This window comes from Coregonus clupeaformis, chromosome 19 (genome assembly GCF_020615455.1).
Source record: "Coregonus clupeaformis isolate EN_2021a chromosome 19, ASM2061545v1, whole genome shotgun sequence".
Classification (NCBI taxonomy): Eukaryota; Metazoa; Chordata; class Actinopteri; order Salmoniformes; family Salmonidae; genus Coregonus; species Coregonus clupeaformis.
In genome coordinates this window covers 4,901,947-4,924,984 of record NC_059210.1, presented here as the reverse complement: position 1 = coordinate 4,924,984, position 23,038 = coordinate 4,901,947, and positions in this window count along the sequence as shown.

The following is a 23,038-nucleotide window of genomic DNA, read 5'->3' as shown; positions in this document are numbered from 1 at the left end:
GAATTGCACGCTCCCTCAAAACTTGAGACATCTGTGGCATTGTGCTGTGTGACAAAACCGAAATTTTTAGAGTGGCCTTCTATTGTCCCCAGCACAAGGTGCACCTGTGTAATGATCATGCTGTTTAATCAGCTTCTTGATATGCCACACCTGTCAGGTGGATGGATTATCTTGGCAAAGGAGAAATGCTCACTAACAGGTATGTAAACAAATTTGTGCACAACTTTTAGAGAAATAAGCTTTTTGTGCATATGGGACATTTCTGGGATCTTTTATTTCAGCTCATGAAACATGGGACCAACACTTTACACGTTGCGTTTATATTTTTGTTCAGTGTAATACCCAGTGTGCTTTGCAGTTTATTTTGGTATGTTCATTTACACATAAACATTTACATATTTGTAATTTATCAGACACTCTTATCCAGAGTGACTTACAGTCACTAAAGTAGATAAACAACACATATCTCAGTCATCGCAAGTAAAACGGTTCTGTAACCGTTACTGAGAATGTTTTTGCTGTTCGGGCCTGCTACTTGAAAATGTATTTCTGTATTTTAAAATACAAAATACATATATTTAAATTAAATCAATTTCAAAGTACAATTATTTTCCAGTTTATTTTGATACATTGATCTTTATGGTATTTTGTAATTGTATTTTGTCATTGTAATTTGGTAGTTTTTGTCCATACCCTGATGACAAGGTCATAAAATACTGTCCAAACAAAACAGGTATACCAGGGCAGGAGGACCTTGTCAAGGAATAGCTTGTATAAAATGTTAAAAACACTTCATTCTAAATAATTGTTTTCATGTAGCTTAAATTCTTTGGCCACACTGCTGTGGAAAGTACGAAAACCAGTCCATATCATTGTGAGGAATGACAAACGCATCATAGCGTGGTGTATTAAGTTACCCACCGTTTAGATGATTTAGCAGAGCATGCATTCAAACCTTGAGGAGAATATGAAAACATATATATATTGCTTTTTCTGCTTTTCATATTGACAATGGGCCAAGCCATGAAGGTCACCAATAAATTGCTGCAGTAAGTTCAACATTAATGGACCATTTTGGTTTGTACAGGCCTGGCCAGGTGCTGAGTGTGCAACAACCCTTCCACTGATTACATTTCTCCTGCAGCCTGTTTCCTCATGTTCTGTCCCCGGTCTGGACTCCATCACACTGTGCCATTGGCAGAGTGCTGTGTGTTGCTCCATCAGACCCTGGCTACTGGCCCAGATACCTTCCTCCTCTTCCCTTACCCTGGGGCCAGTTTGTACCCTCCAGACCCCTGTGCTCCAAATACTGTGCTACCCACACACACACACACACACACACACACACACACACACACACACACACACATACACACACACACACACAGTCTTGTACAGCTAACCTTGTGGGGACACACAATTCAGTCTCAATCAAAATCCTATTTTCCCTAACCCCTAACCCTAACCCTAAACTTAACCCGTACTCTTACCCTAACCTTAACCCTAAACCCCCTAGAAATTGCATTTGACCTCGTGGGGACTAACAAAACGTCCCCAGTTGGTCAAATTTTTGTTCGTTTACTATTCTTGTGGGGACTTCTAGTTAAACGCACATGCACACACACGCACGCACGCACGCACGCACGTGCACACACACACACACAGGGCCCTGTGACAAGCGGTAATCGGCAGCTCTCTGCATTCCCTGGAGCGGCTCCAAGGCCCCAGCCATGGCACTGGAGGTTTTTCCCTGTGAAGAAAGGAACATTAAGAAGATAGAGCTCATTTCAACACTTTTTCAACATATCTCAGAGGGGTTGTCAAAAAAGAGTATCCAGCCATTGAATTTACAGTCTCTCTGTCTGCACCTCTTTGTTTGGTTTCACAATCTGAATCTGGGAATGGACACAGAATGTTTCCCCACAGCTCCTTCATTGAGGAACAACCCATTGACACCCATTTTAGACAAAATGGCACAACCATAGTGATATACCATATGTACCTACTTACTAAAGCCGACTTCATTCACCTAGTTTTGTGAATTTATACCTGGAATGCATCTTTAATCCTGATCTTGTCCACATTCTGATTGTGACCACATTTTAAGTAGACGATTAAAATAAGCATTGTGATTTGATCGTGATCAGTTCTTCCTGACCACAAATTCATGGAATCATACCTCTGTATGAGGAGATGAGATATAGTACAACTTTAGTATCCTTTTGCACACATATTTGCTTACAACCTGCTTGTATATGCTTACCATAAAGGTACCCTCAAACCACGGCAGGGTGTTTTGGAGTCAGACTGAATCCCACACTTATTTATTGTCATCCTTTTGATGACAGTTTAAACTATTCACATATCAGAGTAATGTCTTTATGCTTCCAAACGCATAGAATATCAATCAATATCAATAAAATATCATTGTCTGAACTACTGACCTACACTGAACAAAAATATAAACGCAACATGTAAAGTGTTGGTCTGATGTTTTATTAGCTTAAATAAAAAATCCCAGAAATGTTCCATACGCACAAAAAACGTATTTCGCTCATATTTTGTGCATACATTTGTTTACATCCCTGTAAGTGAGCATTTCTCCTTTGCCAAGATAATCCATCCACCTGATAGGTGTGGCATATCAAGAAGCTGATTAAACAGCATGATCATTACACATGTGCACCTTGTGCTGGGGACAATAAAAGGCCACTTTAAAACATGCAGTTTTGTCACAACACAATGCCACAGATGTCTCAAGTTTTGAGGGAGCATGCAATTGGCAGGCTGAGTGCAGTGATGTCCACCAGAGCTGTTGTCAGAGAATTTAATGTTAATTTCTCTACCATAAGCTTCCTCCAACTTCATTAGAGAGAATTTGTCAGTACGTCCAACCAGCCTCACAACCCCAGACCATGTGTAACCACGCTAGCTCAGGACCGCCACATCCAGTTTCTTCACCTGCAGGATCGTCTGAGAGGTGTGCTGAGGAGTATTTCTGTCTGTAATAAAACACTATTGTGGGGAAAAACTCATTATGATTGGCTGGGCCTGCCTGCCAAGTGGGTGGGCCTATGCCCTCCAAGGTCACCCCTGCCCAGTCATGTGAAATCCATAGATTAGGGCCTAATGAATTTATTCAAATTGATTTATTTCCTTATATGAACTGTAACTCAGTAAAATCTTTGAAATTGTCACATGTTGCATTTATATTGTAGTTCAGTATATACTTTTTTTTTTAAACAATCGCTTTGGTGCTATTTTCACATGTATGTGGTGAATCTTCTATGGGGGTGCCACAGGGTTCAATTATTGGGCCGACTCTTTTCTCCGTGTATATCAATGATGTCGCTCTTGCTGCTGGTGACACTCAGATCCACCTCTACGCAGACGACACCATTTTGTATACATCTGTGGCCCTTCATTGGACACTGTGTTAACAAACCTCCAAACGAGCTTCAATGCCATACAACACTCCTTCCGTAGCCTCCAACTGCTCTTAAACACTAGTAAAACTAAATGCATGCTCTTCAATCGAACGCTGCTGGCACCCGCCCACCCGACTAGAATCACTACTCTCGACGGGTCTGACCTAGAGTATGTGGACAACTACAAATACCTAGGTCTCTGGTTAGACTGTAAACTCTCCTTCCAGACTCACATTAAGAATCTCCAATCCAAAGTTAAATCTAGAATCGGCTTCCTATTTCGCAACAAAGCCTCCTTCACTCATGCTGCCAAACATGCCCTCGTAAAACTGACTATCCTACCGATCCTTGACTTCGGCGATGTCATTTACAAAATAGCCTCCAACACTCTACTCAGCAAATTGGATGTAGTCTATCACAGTGCCATCCGTTTTGTCACCAAAGCCCCATATACTACCCACCACTGTGACCTGTACGCTCTTGTTGGCTGGTCCTCACTACATATTCGTCGCCAAACCCACTGGCTCCAGGCCATCTATAAATCACTGCTAGGTAAATCCCCGCCTTATCTTAGCTCATTGGTCACCATAGCAACACCCACCCGTAGTATGCGCTCCAGCAGGTATATCTCACTGGTCATCCCCAAAGCCAACACCTCCTTTGGCCGCCATTCCTTCCAGTTCTCTGCTGCCAATGACTGGAACGAATTGCAAAAATCTCTGAAGCTGGAGACTCTTATCTCCCTCACTAACTTTAAGCATCAGTTGTCAGAGCACCTTACCGATCACTGCACCTGTACACAGCCCATCTGAAATTAGCCCACCCAACTACCTCATCCCCATATTGTTATTCATTTTTGCTCATTTGCACCCCAGTATCTCTATTTGCACATAATCTCTTGCACATCTATCATTCCAGTGTTAATATTAATTGTAATTATTTTGCACTATAGCCTATTTATTGCCTTACCTCCATAACTTGCTACATTTGCACACACTGTATATATATTTTCTGTTGTTTATGTTTTGTTTTACCCCATATGTAACTCTGTGTTGTTGTTTTTATCGCACTGCTTTGCTTTATCTTGGCCAGGTCGCAGTTGTAAATGAGAACTTGTTCTCAACTGGCTTACCTTGTTAAATAAAGGTGAAATAAAAAATAAAATAAAAATCTTCAAAACTCTTAGTACAAAACTCCAAACTGGTCTTATATTCAAAACCTTTTATTGTGCATTCATTTTGTTTGGAGACATCTTTCATCACACAACCATCGATCCAAAACATAAGTTTACTGTGAAATACCATGAGCAGCAAATGGCGCCTATAGACATGGTCGCCCAGGTGTATGGCTCCAAAGCAACTTTGCAATTTACAAGCATTTCGCTACACCCGCAATAACATCTGCTAAATATGTTTATGTGACCAATAAAATTTGATTTGATGATTTGAATTGATAACATTGATTTAATTACCAAAACACAACATAATGACATCTCAATTTAGTTGTTTTAACAACCAAATAGCAAAAATTGCAAGATACATTTCAAAATTGCCCTTTGAGTGTTCTATGCTAGAGTACTATCGTATCTGAAGATTATGCCTTTGTTAAATGTTTTTCATGACGAAATGGAATGTTGGTTATGTTAGTATCAAAAGGCAATATTTAGTATAAGGTAACATATAATAGACAGGAAGTGTATTGTAAACTGGCCAGCAGAGGGAGCCCATCTTGTTGCATTGGTTATAAATAGGGGTACACGAAGAAGATAGGACAGAGCAGACATTAGAATTGGACGCCACTGCTCTCCGGACCACGCGTGTCTGTAAACTCATGCTGAAGCTTGTGGTCTGAATAAACCTTATGATCAATGTTCAGTATGAGCAGACTCCTTTTGTTGACAGCAATAATTGCCACCATTCATCATATACTACAGTACTGTAAATTACAGTACATTACACTGTTTTGACATTAAGCAATATACACTTGCACTACCCATCAAAATGTACCCATAAAAAAAGTGTGATCAAAGGTGTGATTGAAGATATCGTTCACAATCATTGATGCAAAAATATATTGTTCAGATATAATTACAACATAGGTGTATTGTAATCAAATGAAATAAATGAAATGAATGAAAGAAACAACGTTTAGCAGGCACTAGTTTGCATCAAGCCTGTCTTGAGCATTTGGCCATTTGGTTCTCATCGATACAGTAAATGTCCTCATTGTTCATGCACCTGGGGAAAAACCTTTTGGCATGGCGAATCCAAGCCTGAAGGAGGTTGGCACGCTCAAGGGGATGGCAATCATACACCTTCCCCCTGTATTGTAATGATGCATTGTATTTTACAGTATTGTATTGTATTTAGGTACTGTAGTGGTCCTGTGTGGCTCAGTTAGTAAGCACATGGCACTAACAACACCAGAGTGGTGGGCTCGATTGCCACTGTGGTAACTTTGGATAGAAACACCTGCTACATGAATGGAATATATTACAATACTGTATTGGCCAATGCAATTGTATTAAAGCAGTGTGAAACCCCCCATCAAAAATACCCCAGCAACTTCATTTAGGATACATGCTTACTGTATAGGGGATGCATTACATTCCCCTGCTGAAAAAAACAGCACAGACCAGCCTTCGTTGTTTTCGCTAGTGATGTTACGTTTGATGCCAGAGCTCCGAGGCATGCGTCGAAATCGCTAAGCAGTGTACTTCGAAGCAGTGTGCCAATGCCTTTATCATTTTATCAGAAGCACGTGATCAATGACGTCCGAAGCTTCGTTTTGTCAAACAACCACCTGATCGGTTTGGTATTGGTTTGGTATTGGTTTGGTATTGGTTTGGTATTGGTTTGGTATCGGTTTGGTATTGGTTTGGTATTGGTTTGGTATTGGTTTGGTATCGGTTTGGTATTGGTTTGGTATTGGTTTGGTATTGGTTTGGTATCGGTTTGGTATTGGTTTGGTAGAAGACAAAAGGCTACCCTGCGCACGCGTTACAGCGTGTGGGACGTCGTCTATAATCATTTGGCTGCATTAAATTATTTTGACCAGCAGGTGCCACTAGTGTACACTGTGTTGATCAAAGCCTTGAGTAATGAACCTATTTTCAACACAATTGGTTGGAAAACCTCAAGGCTTCAGGAAGCCTGGATTCCCCATCTTTAGTTTCCAGCATTTGTTGTGTTTTTGATGGTGACTAGTCTTTGGGACACTAGTGACCAGCATGAAGTCACATTAAGCTGTCTGTAAAGTATAGTGAAATTTCTATTGTAATCCAGACTGTGTGGATCATACAACAATTGGAACCTTTATTGCCCCACAAGCTGCAATTAGAATGACTGCCAACAAAAGTAACATAAATAACTGAGACTACGTAAACCATCTAAACTGCAACAACCATTTCAATAACGGGTGCAATAAATTCAACTGAAAGATTGGATTAGTTTAGAAAAATGTATGTTATTTATCTTTGTGTAGCACAAGCTACATTTATTGATTAATTAATTACTCAATGTACATGCAAAAACACAGATATTAAAACAAACAAAAAATATATCTAAACGCAATAGAGCATGCTGGGAAATATGATAATGCTGGGCGTGGTTTTGCAGACCAGCTTGACCGACGCTAGACCATGCTGGACTAGCATACACACACACAAAAACGTTATTGAGGGGTTCTTTGTCAGGGGTGAGGGTGATATGCGTCACAATTTTTGGGGGGCATATCAGGAAGGCTTCTTTACTGCTGTGATGGTTGTGAAGAACCGTCCTTTTCTTTCTCTCTCCACCATGTTTTCCTTTTATACCATGAAATGCTACACTGTTAAAAATGGTATCCACGAGTTCATCTGAAGTATCCCTTTGAAAGAATCCTGTAATTTTGCAGTACACTAGAGGCAGTGAAAGTAAGGTAAATAACTTTAATTAAAAATTTTTACAGGTGTTATTGCTTGAGAAGGACAGTATACTGCTGATTATTTGAGGCTATACCTCAATTGGGATTTGAACTCCCAACCTCTTGGTTGCTAATGACCTGAATTTCCTGCTATGCCACCAGGTCTGGGGGCATGGCAGAGATTGGCCACAGTTCTGCACTTTGCTAAATGTTGCCCAGAATCAAGTCAATATTGTCTGATTATCTGATAACACCAATGTAAAAATAGCAGTGCTCAGAGACACTTGATGTAAAGTGTGCATAAATGCTTTGAGGATTTGAATATTTTGGGCAGAAGTGCATTCATGTTTCAGCAGTGCCACCAGGTTCATCTTTATTACCAAGAACATACACTACCAGTCAAAGGTTTGGACACACCTACTCATTCAAGGGTTTTTCTTTATTGTTACTATTTTCTACATTGTAGAATAATAGTGAAGACATCAACACTATAAAATAACACATATGGAATCATGTAGTAACCAAAAAAGTGCTAAGCAAATCAAAATATATTTTATATTTGAGATTCTTCAAATAGCCACCCTTTGCCTTGATGACAGCTTTGCACACTCTTGGCATTCTCTCAACCAGCTTCATGAGGTAGTCACCTGGAATGCATTTCAATTAACAGGTGTGCCTTCTTTAAAGTTAATTTGTGGAATTACTTTCCTTCTTTATGGGTTTGAGCCAATCAGTTGTGTTGTGACAAGGTAGGGGGGGTATATAGAAGACAGCCCTATTTGGTAAAAGACCAAGTCCATATTATGGCAAGAACAGCTCAAATAAGCAAAGAGAAATGACAGTCCATCATTACATTAAGACATGAAGGTCAGTCAATACGGAACATTTCAAGAACTTTGAAAGTTTCTTCAAGTGCAGTCACAAAGACCATCAAGCACTATGATGAAACTGGCTCGCATGAGGACCACCACAGGAATGGAAGACCCAGAGTTTCCTCTGCTGCAGAGGATAAGTTAATTAGAATTAACTGCTCCTAAGAAATTGCAGCCCAAATAAATGCTTCACAGAGTTCAAGTCACAGACACATCTCAACATCAACTGTTCAGAGGTGACTGTGTGAATCAGGCCTTCATGGTCGAATTGCTGCAAAGAAACCACTGCTAAAGGACACCAATAATAAGAAGAGACCTGCTTGGGCCAAGAAACACGAGCAATGGACATTAGACAGGTGGAAATGTGTCCTTTGGTCTGGAGTCCAAATTTAGATTTTTAGTTCCAACCGCCGTGTCTTTGTGAGACAATAAAATAAAAAATAAAGAAAAACCCTTGAATGAGTAGGTGTGTCGAAACTTTTGACTGGTACTGTATATCCACATACTTTCAATATTAGGGTACGGTTAAGGTACAGTGTTGTTTCCTGGGGTATGAAAAGGTCAAATGTACATATAAGGCACCTTCAGAGGAACACATAGGACCGACATGGTACTGGTCAGTTCTTTTTAGGGTACATATGTGGATAATCTAGTATAATGGTATATTTCTTAAAATACAATCATCACTGTGCTTTGAAATGTAGGTGGGGGCAATGTACTGGTGGGGCTCATTAGCATATTTGGGGGCATGGTCTAATATATGTGTATTTGTGCCAACCATCAGTGGAAGTGTTGTCCCAGTTTAAATGGTTGATGGTTATGTTGTTCAAGGCTAAGCACACCTCTTTTAACATTGTCAGTTTTGCAGTCTTTGTATTGGTATGTGACATTTAGGTGCTGTACTGTTACAGATCATTATCAGTCAAAATCTTGTTTCTCATGGAGTTGGGTAATAATTGGATGGAACCAGATCACAGTATGATGACCAATGTATAAAAAATGGTTGTTGCGTCTACATTGGTGAAGTTTTATCATAAAGTTACTGGTCCCCTCCCCCATGTCTAACACTTGCATTCAAGAGGCGGGATTATTAAGGGGATAGGGTGACATCACCCTAACTCTAATTTTAATACACCAATGGTAACATGATATTCTCTTACCTAATTTGAATAGTACCGCCTTGTAACCAACATCGGAGAAGGCATGTCTGCAGAGGGGCATGGCATATATAGCTAGCTAGCTAGCTACTACTGGTGCCACAATTTGACTGTTATGTGTCAGTAAATATAATTTAAAGTTTACGCTATTCATCTATAGCAAAGATACTTATATGTTTCCCCTTTCACTTGTGTCTGGTGTAAGCTAGTTACTGGCTAGCTAGGTCTTCGGCCAGCATGGAACAAAAGGGGGAGGAGGGTTGTTCAAAACTCTGACGCAGTTGTCATGCAACACATCCGTCAGTGCTGCTGTGAACCACATCATAAGAGACATGCTAAATGGGAAATTGATATCATTGATGCAATTTCAATGCTGTTTGAGTTGCTTTGTGTATCACCAAGTTTGCTTGAGATGATTTTACTGCAACACTGCTCACTGCATTCAAGTTTCTTGTCATAAGTGTTTCAAAGAGCTGTCAGTCAAGGCGAGCTCATGAATATAAGCTCCCCACCCACTCAGCCTGTCTTTTTGAACTTCCTGGTAGTTAACCATGAGAGAAAAATAGAAGTACATTTTCTTGCATTTTGAGCATTTCTATGTTCTATATATACAAAAATGTTATGGGTGATATTTGAGTCACTCAAAAGGCTATTTTACATGGGAATCAGAATTACTGTTCAGGACCTTCAAGCATTCTTTGTGGCGAGCACACTTGGGACCCAGCCTCACCTGGACTCAACCTCGAGATTGGCAGTAGACTGGCCTTCCTGCCACACCATCATGTCAGTGGGCAACAGTAAGTCACTGTGAATTTCACAATAACTACTTACAGCAAGCTGATAGCAAATTATTGAAAAGTAAATTCTCCAGTGACCAACCACCATGAAGTTGCTGAGAAATCCACAGTAATCTCATATCAGCTGGTACAACACTTCCACTAACAGTTGGCACAAATACAACATATTTTAGACAATGCCCCCAAACATGCTGATGAGCCCCCACCCCAGCACATTGCCCCACACCTACATTTCAAAGTGCAGTGAAAGTGAGGTAAACAATAACAAGTCATTTTACAACAATAACGCCTTTATTCAACTCAGTAGCCGGTAACTTACTGTCAAATCACAGAAAATGTTTTACAGTGTGTGCCATAAGCACATCTGAAGTATCCTATAACTGTAGAACCCGTCACTGGTTCTAACTGGAACCAGAGGGTTCTTTATGAGAGGGTTCTAAATGGAACGTGAAAAGAGTTCCCTTACCTACTGGGATAAATTAAAGTGTTCTAGGTGGCACTGACCAGCTTGAAATGTATGCTGGTCTATGCTGTTTTTTTTGCAAAGACAGTACATCTCTGATGTCAATATCAGATATTTTTTAACTTACTGTGAAGTAAAATCATAATAGTCATAATAGCACATTACAGTAAATACCATACTTTATATGTTTATACTTTACAAACATACATTTTTATTATGTAGTTCTCAAAATCAGTAGTAGACAAACCAGTAAAAAACCTATAGGTTTATCAAACGGTTAAGTGATTATCAATTAAGAGCTGTCGGATTAAGTAATAGTAAAATGTATTTTAACAAATGAGAAGAAAATCATATAAAAATTAATGTGAGCATTGCATTGGGAATGGAAATGACTTGATATGAACATGTGAAACATGTATTTCTAAATGAAACATTGATTACGTTTGGTGAAAAAGTGACTGTGATTTTGTATGTTCTACTTAGTCAATTGAAAATGTGCTTAGAGTTTTGAAACAACTGCCTTTTTGATTATTTGTTTTGAGTTTTGTACTAAGAGTTGTACAACAAAATGTACCACATACTTGTGAAAATTGCACCAAAGCCATTGAAAAAAAAAGTAAGGCTCTGTACTGAGTGAAATGGCCCTCTACCCCCACCTGCTGCTGAAATGCACACGGTGCATCAAAATTCAATCGACTGAAATGTGTCAAATGTGTCCTATTTAACTGCAAAATAGATAGTTCTGAGACATCCTTTAGCAGCTAGGGACAGTAGCACTGTATATATGTTTTGTTTGATTGTTAAGTGTCTTGTGCACAAGCAGGCACTAGATGGCGAGCTAATCACCTTTATGAATTCAAAGCGGTCATTTCACTAAGGTGGAGTAGATCTTTTTCATACCAGTAAATTGTGTTTCAAGTATTAAAGTGGAATACAATTAATCCAAATCATGCACATTATGTGACTACCTAATAGTGTGTTTATAATAGGGGATGGTAATATTTCAGATGAAGGTGTCGAGAGGACACTCATTTATTGACTTTATTTAAGGATGCAGATGAAGACACAGTCACTGTAGGATTGATATGACCTCATCCCACAGGCAGTCACCACTTGAAATTAAAAATGTAGTCTAGATGCTTAGTGAAACAGGCTGGTGAGTGTCTCCCTGAGACAGAGTGAACAGAGCCATTGTCTCATGTGTCTTAGTATTCAGCTCACTCTCCTTTGTCACCAGGGCCAAGACTCACATCAATTCAATATGTTGCCGGTGGGAGGACTGGTAAGAGGTGCAGGATCCATACTAATATAAGATGCACTGAAGGATTGAGTAACTAAACACACTTACCAGTTGGGGATGGAGTATACACTGGTATTTATATCAATGTAAATGGCATTGTCCTGTATGTTGAGGTAAATTATACTTAACTATGATGCTTTTATTTCAGATACTGTATCAAGGAGCTGTGATGAGCTTTGCTGAAGCAGGCACCCAGTTTAAAACCTTTTACTGCAGTGGGCTAAATCAGGGTCACAGAGTGAATTGTGAGTTGTTCTTAAACAAATCTACTTTGAAACAAAAGTATACACCAGACACATATGGTTATGGGCTTAAAAAAAGAAGACACCTATACCATGTCAGATATAGAGTTGATATGTATTTAATTTTGAGTTTGCATCCCATTATCACACTTTATATATATACACTAACAGTCAAATGTTTGGACACACGTACTCATTCAAGAGTTTTTCTTTATTTTCGTTTACTATTTTCTACATTGTAGAATAATAGTGAAGCCAACAAAACTATGAAATAACACATATGGATCATGTAGTAAACAAAAAAGGGTTAAACAAATCAAAGTATATGTTATATTTGAGAATCTTCAAATAGTCACCCTTTGCCTTGATGAAAGCTTTGCACACTCTTGGATTCTCTCACCAGCTTCACCTGGAATGCTTTTCCAACAGTCTTGAAGGAGTTCCAACATATGCTTAGCACTTGTTGGCTGCTTTTCCTTCACTCTGCCGTCCGATTCATCCCAAACCATCTCAATTGGGTTGAGGTCGGGGGATTGTGGAGGCCAGGTAATCTGATGCAGTACTCCTTCTTGGTAAAATAGCCCTTACACAACCTGGAGGTGTGTTGGGTCATTGTCCTGTTGAAAAACAAATGATAGTCCCACTAGATGGGATGGCGTATCGCTGCAGAATGCTGTGGTAGCCATGCTGGTTAAGTGTGCCTTGAATTCTAAATAAATCACAGACAGTGTCACCAGCAAAGCACCCCCACACCATCACACCTCCTCCTCCATGCTTTACGATGGGAAATACACATGCGGAGAACATCCGTTCACCCACACCGCGTCTCACAAAGACACGGCGGTTGGAACCAAAAATCTCCAATTTGGACACCAGACCAAAGGACAAATTTCCACCGGTCTAATGTCCATTGCTCGTGTTTCTTGGCCCAAGCAGATCTCTTCTTCTTATTGGTGTCCTTTAGTAGTGGTTTCTTTGCAGCAATTAGACCATGAAGGCCAGATTCACACAGTCCCCTCTGTACAGTTGATGTTGAGATGTGTCTGTGACTTGAACTCTGTGAAGCATTTATTTGGGCTGCAATTTCTGAGGCTAGTAACTCTAATGAACTTATCCTCTGCAGCAGAGTGAACTCTGGGTCTTCCATTCCTGTCGCAGTCCTCATGAGAGCCAGTTTCATCATAGCTCTTGATGGTTTTTGCAACTTGAAGAAACTTTCAAAGTTCTTGAAATGTTCCATATTGACTGACCTTCATGTCTTAAAGTAATGATGGACTGTCATTTCTCTTTGCTTATTTGAGCTGTTCTTGCCATAATATGGACTGGTCTTTTACCAAATAGGGCTATCTTCTGTCACAACCTTGTCACAACACATCTGATTGGCTCAAACCCATTAAGAAGGAAAGAAATTCCACAAATTAACTTTAAAGAAGGCACACCTGTTAATTGAAATGCATTCCAGGTGACTCCCTCATGAAGCTGGTTGAGAGAATGCCAAGAGTGTGCAAAGCTGTTATCAAGGAAAAGGGTGGCTATTTGAAGAATATCAAATATAAAATATATTTTGATTTGTTTAACACTTTTTTGGTTACTACATGATTCCATATGTGTTATTTTATAGTTTTGATGTATTCACTATTATTCTACAATGTAGAAAATAGTACAAATAAAGAAAAACCCTGGAATGAGTAGGTGTGTCCAAACGTTTGACTGGTACTGTATACAGTGGGGAAAAAAAGTATTTAGTCAGCCACCAATTGTGCAAGTTCTCCCACTTACATTTTACATTTACATTTTAGTCATTTAGCAGACGCTCTTATCCAGAGCGACTTACAGGAGCAATTAGGGTTAAGTGCCTTGCTCAAGGGCACATTTACGTCATTTAGCAGACGCTCTTATCCAGAGCGACTCACAAATTGGTGCATTCACCCTATAGCCAGTGGGATAACCACTTTACAAAAATTTTTTTTGGGGGGGTAGAAGGATTACTTTATCCTATCCCAGGTATTCCTTAAAGAGGTGGGGTTTCAAATGTCTCCGGAAGGTGGTGAGTGACTCCGCTGTCCTGGCGTCGTGAGGGAGCTTGTTCCACCATTGGGGCGCCAGAGCAGCGAACAGTTTTGACTGGGCTGAGCGGGAACTATGCTTCCGCAGAGGAAGGGGAGCCAGCAGGCCAGAGGTGGATGAACGCAATGCCCTCGTTTGGGTGTAGGGACTGATCAGAGCCCGAAGGTACAGAGGTGCCGTTCCCTCACTGCTCCATAGGCAAGCACCATGGTCTTGTAACGGATGCGAGCTTCAACTGGAAGCCAGTGGAGTGTGCGGAGGAGGGGGGGTGACGTGAGAGAACTTGGGAAGGTTGAACACCAGACGGGCTGCGGCATTCTGGATGAGTTGTAGGGGTTTAATGGCACAGGCAGGGAGGCCAGCCAACAGCGAGTTGCAGTAATCCAGACGGAAGATGACAAGTGCCTGGATTAGGACCTGTGCCGCTTCCTGTGTAAGGCAGGGTCGTACTCTCCGAATGTTGTAGAGCATGAACCTGCAGGAGCGGGTCACCGCCTTGATGTTAGCGGAGAACGACAGGGTGTTGTCCAGGGTCACGCCAAGGCTCTTCGCGCTTAAAAATATGAGAGAGGCCTGTAATTTTCATCATAGGTACACGTCAACTATGACAGACAAATTTAGAAAACAAAATCCAGAAAATCACATTGTAGGATTTTTTATGAATTTATTTGCAAATTATGGTGGAAAATAAGTATTTGGTCACCTACAAACAAGCAAGATTTCTGGCTCTCACAGAACTGTAACTTCTTCTTTAAGAGGCTCCTCTGTCCTCCACTCGTTACCTGTATTAATGGCACCTGTTTGAACTTGTTATCAGTATAAAAGACACCTGTCCACAACCTCAAACAGTCACACTCCAAACTCCACTATGGCCAAGACCAAAGAGCTGTCAAAGGACACCAGAAACAAAATTGTAGACCTGCAACAGGCTGGGAAGACTGAATCTGCAATAGGTAAGCAGCTTGGTTTGAAGAAATCAACTGTGGGAGCAATTATTAGGAAATGGAAGACATACAAGACCACTGATAATCTCCCTCGATCTGAGGCTCCACGCAAGATCTCACCCCGTGGGGTCAAAATGATCACAAGAACTGTGAGCAAAAATCCCAGAACCACACGGGGGACCTAGTGAATGACCTGCAGAGAGCTGGGACCAAAGTAACAAAGCCTACCATCAGTAACACACTACGCCGCCAGGGACTCAAATCCTGCTGCGCCAGATGTGTCCCCCTGCTTAAGCCAGTACATGTCCAGGCCCGTCTGAAGTGTGCTAGAGTGCATTTGGATGATCCAGAAGAGGATTGGGAGAATGTCATATGGTCAGATGAAACCAAAATAGAACTTTTTGGTAAAAACTCAAATCGTCGTGTTTGGAGGACAAAGAATGCTGAGTTGCATCCAAAGATCACCATACCTACTGTGAAGCATGGGGGTGGAAACTTCATGCTTTGGGGCTGTTTTTCTGCAAAGGGACCAGGATGACTGATCCGTGTAAAGGAAAGAATGAATGGGGCCATGTATCGTGAATTTTTAAGTGAAAACCTCCTTCCATCAGCAAGGGCATTGAAGATGAAACGTGGCTGGGTCTTTCAGCATGACAATGATCCCAAACACACCGCCCGGGCAACGAAGGAGTGGCTTCGTAAGAAGCATTTCAAGGTCCTGGAGTGGCCTAGCCAGTCTCCAGATCTCAACCCCATAGAAAATCTTTGGAGGGAGTTGAAAGTCCGTGTTGCCCAGCGACAGCCCCAAAACATCACTGCTCTAGAGGAGATCTGCATGGAGGAATGGGCCAAAATTGGGCCAGCAACAGTGTGTGAAAACCTTGTGAAGACTTACAGAAAACGTTTGACCTGTGTCATTGCCAACAAAGGGTATATAACAAAGTATTGAGAAACTTTTGTTATTGACCAAATACTTATTTTCCACCATAATTTGCAAATAAATTCATAAAAAATCCTACAATGTGATTTTCTGGAATTTTGTTTCTCAATTACAGGCCTCTCTCATCTTTTTAAGTGGGAGAACTTGCACAATTGGTGGCTGACTAAATACTTTTTTCCCCCACTGTATATATCACAGAAGACTGAAATATAACAAAACTGTTTGACATAGAAACACCAGATTTTCATTGTTAAAATAAATAAATAATTTATCAATTATGAAATTATGAACAATATGAATAACATTCCACCCATGAGACCAAAGAGGGTGCTTTTCGGTCATTGACCGCAGGAAAGGGCTACACCCATCTGCCTGTGAGCTGCTCGTGGTCTGGCCAGGCACTAAGGTGAAGGCCCAGTGTGAACCTGGACCAGCCAGCATAATTAATCTATCTGTCCTTGCTATGAGATACAGCAGACAGACTGCAGTCCTAGACAGTGAGGCACGTCTGAAACCCATATTGGCCCGATACTGACTGGCAAACACACTCCATCTCTCTGCGTTGTTGGCTAGGACTAGGGAGCTAGAGTACTGTCTATCTTCTGTTGGGACATGAATTACGCTGCAGCGGCAGGAGGGGAGACAGTGGCATGGCACTACGTCTGGTTGGTCTTAGGTTCACGACTTGCCTGGGTCATCATAGACAAACCACGTCCTCACAGCATGTGGATCCAAGCACCAAAAATATGGGGAATATTGAATATCTATAAAAGGTAGACTATAATGTGTAAATGAAAACTGTCATCAAGTCACATGGTCGATACTCATTTGATGCACATAAACATTGAAGAGTTTCATATTATTGTTAAATCCAAACACAGCAAAAAACTAAACAAAGTACAGACAGTTGACATTTATAAAATAATATTTTTATTACTTATTTGAATACATACAATTTCAAAGTTATCCAATAACATGGTAGCTACATTGTAATACTAGATTGTCAGTAGACTTTACCTGAAACGCTCCAGTCAGCTCTGTAGCTGATAAAAAGTTAGATGACCTCATTCCAGTGCTAGATTATCATGTGGTGCCAACAGCGCCCTCTGCTGTTGTCTGGTGTAGTATTGCTGCCCTTCAGGGAAGGCAGTAAGTTGTATAGTTATCTCCTGATGGGGCAAAATCACTACCCTGAAACCACACAACCTACTACCTCACCCCGTGCGAACATCAGAGAGGCAGATTACTTTCACTGCAAAATAATAAATACATCATACAAACAAAAGTATTGAAATGAACAAAGAGCCATACCAGAACATAACCAAATGACACATAGATTCCATATAAATGACATTACAAACATGTTATCAACTTTAATTGGTTCATAGTACATATTCCCATCGAGGTCCAGGTGACAAGTGCTCTGCGGAGATGATGGATGATATTACAGCCACTTCAGGAAAGACAGTAAATTGTATAGTTGTCTGACAGGAAGGGTATGACCCTAAAACTATACAACCTACTACCTCACCCCAAAGGACCGTCATAGACCCGGCGGTCTGCTCTGGTACTTCAGTACCTTGGTCCCAGTCAGCCAGGTCAGGAAGACAACATGTTTTATTTTTTAAAAGGAGATCAGAGTTTGGATCCACTAATGTAATTTATAGTTTTTTTGACAGGACAGATGTAAGTACAAAGGGAGAGACAGACAGAGATGGTTACAGACAGTCGGCCGAGCCGGGGCTCGAACCCCAGTCGCCAAGGGGGCATGTGTGGTCCCGTACCAGAGGAAGACAGCTTCAACACACCTCAGTAGACACAGAACAATGGTTAGGATTAAATCATAAACACACAATCACAGAATCATTCACCTCTAACCAGTCTGACACAGAGATACTGGGACAGCTTTCCAGACACAGATTAAGCCTAATCCAGGACAAGAGCATCCTTATAGAGAATCTCAATTGAAAGAGCTATTGAGTACTGGACTAGACTTAATGTGCATCTGGAAAACCTGTCCTAAATGTCTTCCTGGTAACTGGTGTAAACTAGGCATATCCCAAAGAGGAGTGAGTTAACACTGGTGGACAGACAGACAGTGTGGTGAATATCCTGAACCACACGTGCAGAGACGTAATGTTTCTCACCTGCTCCCTAACACGCAGAGAGAGAGAGAGGGGAAAACACTGGCCTATCACCTCCTCCCTCCCTCCCTCCTCCTCCATCAGGCTCTAAGCAGCTTGTCAGGTAGCTCCATCTGAAAGGACCCAAGAGGAAAAATTTATTATTTGTAGAAAGGGGAAAACTTCAACTAGATATTTGGCTTCTTGCAACCGAATGCAACAACAAGGTAATTGTTGTAAATGAGTTTTTCCTCAATCAACTGCCTGGTGAAATGAAAATAAAATGCAATTGGTGTGTTGATGCATAAGCATGCATCCAAGCACACACACACATTCTTTCATTCACTTCTCAGTGCATGCTGTTAAGTCATAGAATCCCATTGGATAGTGCTCCTCTGCTGCTATATCCCCTAGGAGCAGGATAGTACAGTACAGAAAGTCTTGAGAGGACCATTGTGTCTGCTCAGTAGTAAGGAGGATTCTACTGCCTGCATTATTAAACATAGCTTTGCTTACTGTTCTGGTAAGTGGATCACTGGAGGCTTGGCTTCTAGGTACACACACACACACACAGACGCACGGACACATGGACACACACACACACACACACACACATACACACACACTTTAATACATGTTTACTGGAAGGAGAGGTCTGGGTTCACAAGGTAAAGACACTTGACATTGGCTTACTGATTGGACACTCTCTTCTAATATGGCAGATGGCTCTAGAGTAATGATCCAGAGTGAACACTATGTTGGTAAAGGAATTGCTTTGAACATGGACCAGCTGACAACATCCAGTGAGACGCAAACACACACGCCCGCGGTTCAGATTTTCATACCGTCATACCATTTCTGTACCATACTGGGGTATACGGTATTACTAAATGTGCACATAAGGGGCGCTATTTCGTTTAAAAAACCCCTGCACAAAACAATTTAGGCAACAGGGATCTTGATCCAGAAGGAGACTGAATGTCTCTGCTGTAACCAAGAAGCTTGATCTTGACATCTAGCCACTTAGCTAGCAAGTTAGCAAACCAAATGCATAGCTGGAACCCTGAGATGGATATCATTTATTTGACACATCTTAGATTTATTATAGTTATACTTAACTTAAGCAGTGGCTGTCTACAGACAGAGGCTCACAGACCTGCCTGCCCTCCATACTGTACACAGTACCTACACACACACACACACACACACACACACACACACACACACACACACACACACACACACACACACACACACACACACACACACACACACTCTCCTCAAACATACACCCCTGTCTGCACTCCCCCTGCCAGAGCTTCTGTGTATGTGTACGTGTGTGGGTGTGTCTATCGCTGTGTGTGTGTAGCCCAGAGAGGTAGCCGGGTGCAGACAGGAGGTATCCAGACAGACGCGTCAGAGATTTTAAAAAGGGAAGCATGGCTTCTTGGCCCCCTGGGTTAAGGGACATCTATTCATACCAGTCTCAGAGAGGGCGGAGCAGAGAGCAGGGAGCAGGTTGGCAGGCCAGGTCCAGTTACACATGGCTGGGAGGGGGTGGGGGAGATTCTGGTCAAAGTCAGACAAGCTAACCTCCCTATAACCTCTGGTGCTGATATGGGCCTTGAGAGGCATCCTGGTGTGTATGCTGTGCATGTGTGTGTCTGTCTGTGGAGTGATATTCAGCTGTACATGTTATAACTAGAAAAAACATAAGTGACGTCTAGTGCATAGCAAATCCTGTCCCTCACACCCAGAGAGACGTTATTATGGCCTGTATGGAAGCCATATTAACCAAAGTTAGCTGACCTAACACCAGCCTCATCTTTAGAGAAGGAAAATGGCCTCGGTCATTGCAGTGACAGGGCACGCAGCAGGGATCACCCAGAGCAGGGAGCTTTCCTCACCAGCTGCTTCTCATCACACACACACATACACACAAACACAACCCTAACCCTGAACCTAACCCTAAACCTAACCCCTAAGCCTAAAATAGCTTTTTTATAAGTGAGGACCGGCAAAATCCTCACTTCTCTGAATTTTAGTTGGTTTACTATTCTTGTGAGGACTTTTGGTACTCATGAGTATAGTAAAATGTGTACACACACACACACACACACATACACACACACGTGATAGAAATTCGATTTTCCCAATACTACAGCATAGAGAAACATGGCATTTTGTCCTCTCTCAAAAATAAGCCAGAAAGGCTAGCCATAACTGTAGTCTCCAGGCTAACTACTGTAAAGGGACTGTGTGATCAGCAGTATGACCCAAAATACTCTGCCGCCCACCTGCTCTATGGCTCCTGTTCTATTCTCTCCTCAAGTCTTATCGCCCCTCTGTCCTTTGTGTCTCAGTAAAGGCCACAGTCCCACTACTACCCACTAGCCACCATGCTAACAGAAGTGCTGATGGAGCCATGCATCTTCCTGGTGACCAGGAGGGCCCCCATTAAGACAAGTCAACAGTTCTGACACGTCCACCCCTCCACTCCGGCTGCCCCCCTATCCCCCCTCGATCTGACGGTGCCCCAGCCCCTGGCCCTCTGACGAGACTAGCGCCTGCCACGGAGCGCCCTGTCTACACAGAGCTGCATCTGTCGTAGGTCTATTAATAGAGGGTGGGACACATACCTCTCGTCTGCTCGCTCTCCCTGGCTCTGAACTGGCTGAGAGAGTGGGAGAACAGGGGGCTACAGTATATACATTAACAGTAGCAGCTAGGATGGTTAGCTACTGTACAGTTAACTATGATACAGTTAGCTACTACTGTACAGTTACCTACAGGTTGAGAGCTTCAAGTTCCTTGGCGTCCACATCACCAACGAACTATCATGGTCCAAACACACCAAGACAGTCGTGAAGAGGGCACGACAAAGCCTATTCCCTCTCAAGAGACTGAAAAGATTTGGCATGGGTCCTCAGATCCTCAAAAAGTTATACAGCTGCACCATCGAGAGCATCCTGACTGGTTGCATCACCGCCTGGTATGGCAACTGCTCGGCCTCCGACCGCAAGGCACTACAGAGGGTAGTGCGTACGGCCCAGTACATCACTGGGGCCAAGCTTCCTGCCATCCAGGACCTCTATACCAGGTGGTGTCAGAGGAAGGGCCTCAAAATTGTCAAAGACTCCAGCCACCCTAGTCATAGACTGTTCTCTCTGCTACCGCACGGCAAGCGATACCGGAGCGCCAAGTCTAGGTCCAAAAAGGCTTCTTAACAGCTTCTAACCCCAAGCCATAAGACTCCTGAACAGCTAATCATGGCTACCCGGACTATTTGCACCCCCACCCCATCTTTTTACGCTGCTGCTACTCTGTTAATTATTTATTTAACTCTACCCACATGTACATATTACCTCAACTACCTCAACTAGCCAGTGCCCCCGCACATTGACTCTGCACCGGTATATAGCCTCCCTACTGTTATTTTATTTGACTTCTGCTCTTTTTTTCTCAACACTTTTTTTTGTTATTGTTGTTTTATTTAACTTTTTTATGAAGAAATAAATGCATTGTTGGTTAAGGGCTGTAAGTAAGCATTTCACGGTAATGTCTACACCTGTTGTATTCGGCGCATGTGGCAAATAAAATTGGATTTGATTTGATTTGATTTGTACTGTTAGCTACAATTAGCTATTGTTAACTATAGCCGACAGTTAGCTACCATACAGTTAGCTAACATACAGTTAGCTACAGTTAGCTGTTGTACTTTACAGTTCGAGCCCTTGGCAGGATAAGGTCTGCCATGTAAACCATTGTTGTCAATGCTAGCTAGCTACTCACATAAAGTATCCTTATGAGTCATACGGGACAATCATAAAACACATTGATAAAGGGAGAATAGAAAGAGAGATCAGAGATCAAATAAAAAGCGCTCGAGTCCATCTTGATTGTTCCTCAGGCTTGTGAGTGTGTGAGTGTGCGTGTGGGTGTGTGCGTGGCTGGATGTGTGTGCATGTGGCAGTGGCAGTGAGTGTTAGTGTGAGATATGTGACCATGTTGCGTGGCCATCTGCTCTGTATAACCATAAACAAACGCAGGCCCACCAGAGGCCAGGCAACTTCACAGTATCGTTTCCACAAGGTCTCGTCTAGACTGCAAGCATGGGGAAATGTATTCATGCTGCATGTCTCTGGGTAGATGATACACAGATAAGGCTATAACAGGCACGGTTATGCAATATAATTTATAATTCATACCACAAATACTGGAGCACATGGGCAGATTAGAGGAAGGAGATTAAAGAGAGAGAGATCAGACTAAAGAACTGAGCTATGGGGGTGTTGACTGTCTGTCCCCAAAAATAGTGTGTCTGAACGGTGTTCTACAGCCTAACATAGGCTTCTGTTGAGTCTATGTGGGTCTACTGGTAGCCTATAGGCTATAGATTCCCACATTGCTAAAAAGGGGGCAACATCTGAGTTTGCTAACATTGCTAATAAAGGAATGATGCACAGTTAGCTTAGCATAGCTAACGATCATGGATCTTTGAAGCCCTCTCTCAGATCAGGGGGTGTGGTGTGTATGGTTCCCTTATCCCTATAGCCGTGGTATTAGGGCTAGGCAGCATGGGATCTATACACTATTATGTTTGTGTAATTAAATACCTGGCATGTGCAGAATTCCAGAGCCGCGGGCAGTACTGGCTAAGGATGGGAGGCTGGGGGCTTAGCGTGGGTCTGAGGTTGGGGTCAGGGTTGGAGCTGGGGCTGGGGACTTGGCTGAGGATGGGGCATGGGGCATAGGGCTGGAACTGGGGCTGAGGTTGGAGCTAGGGCTGGGGAAATGGTTAG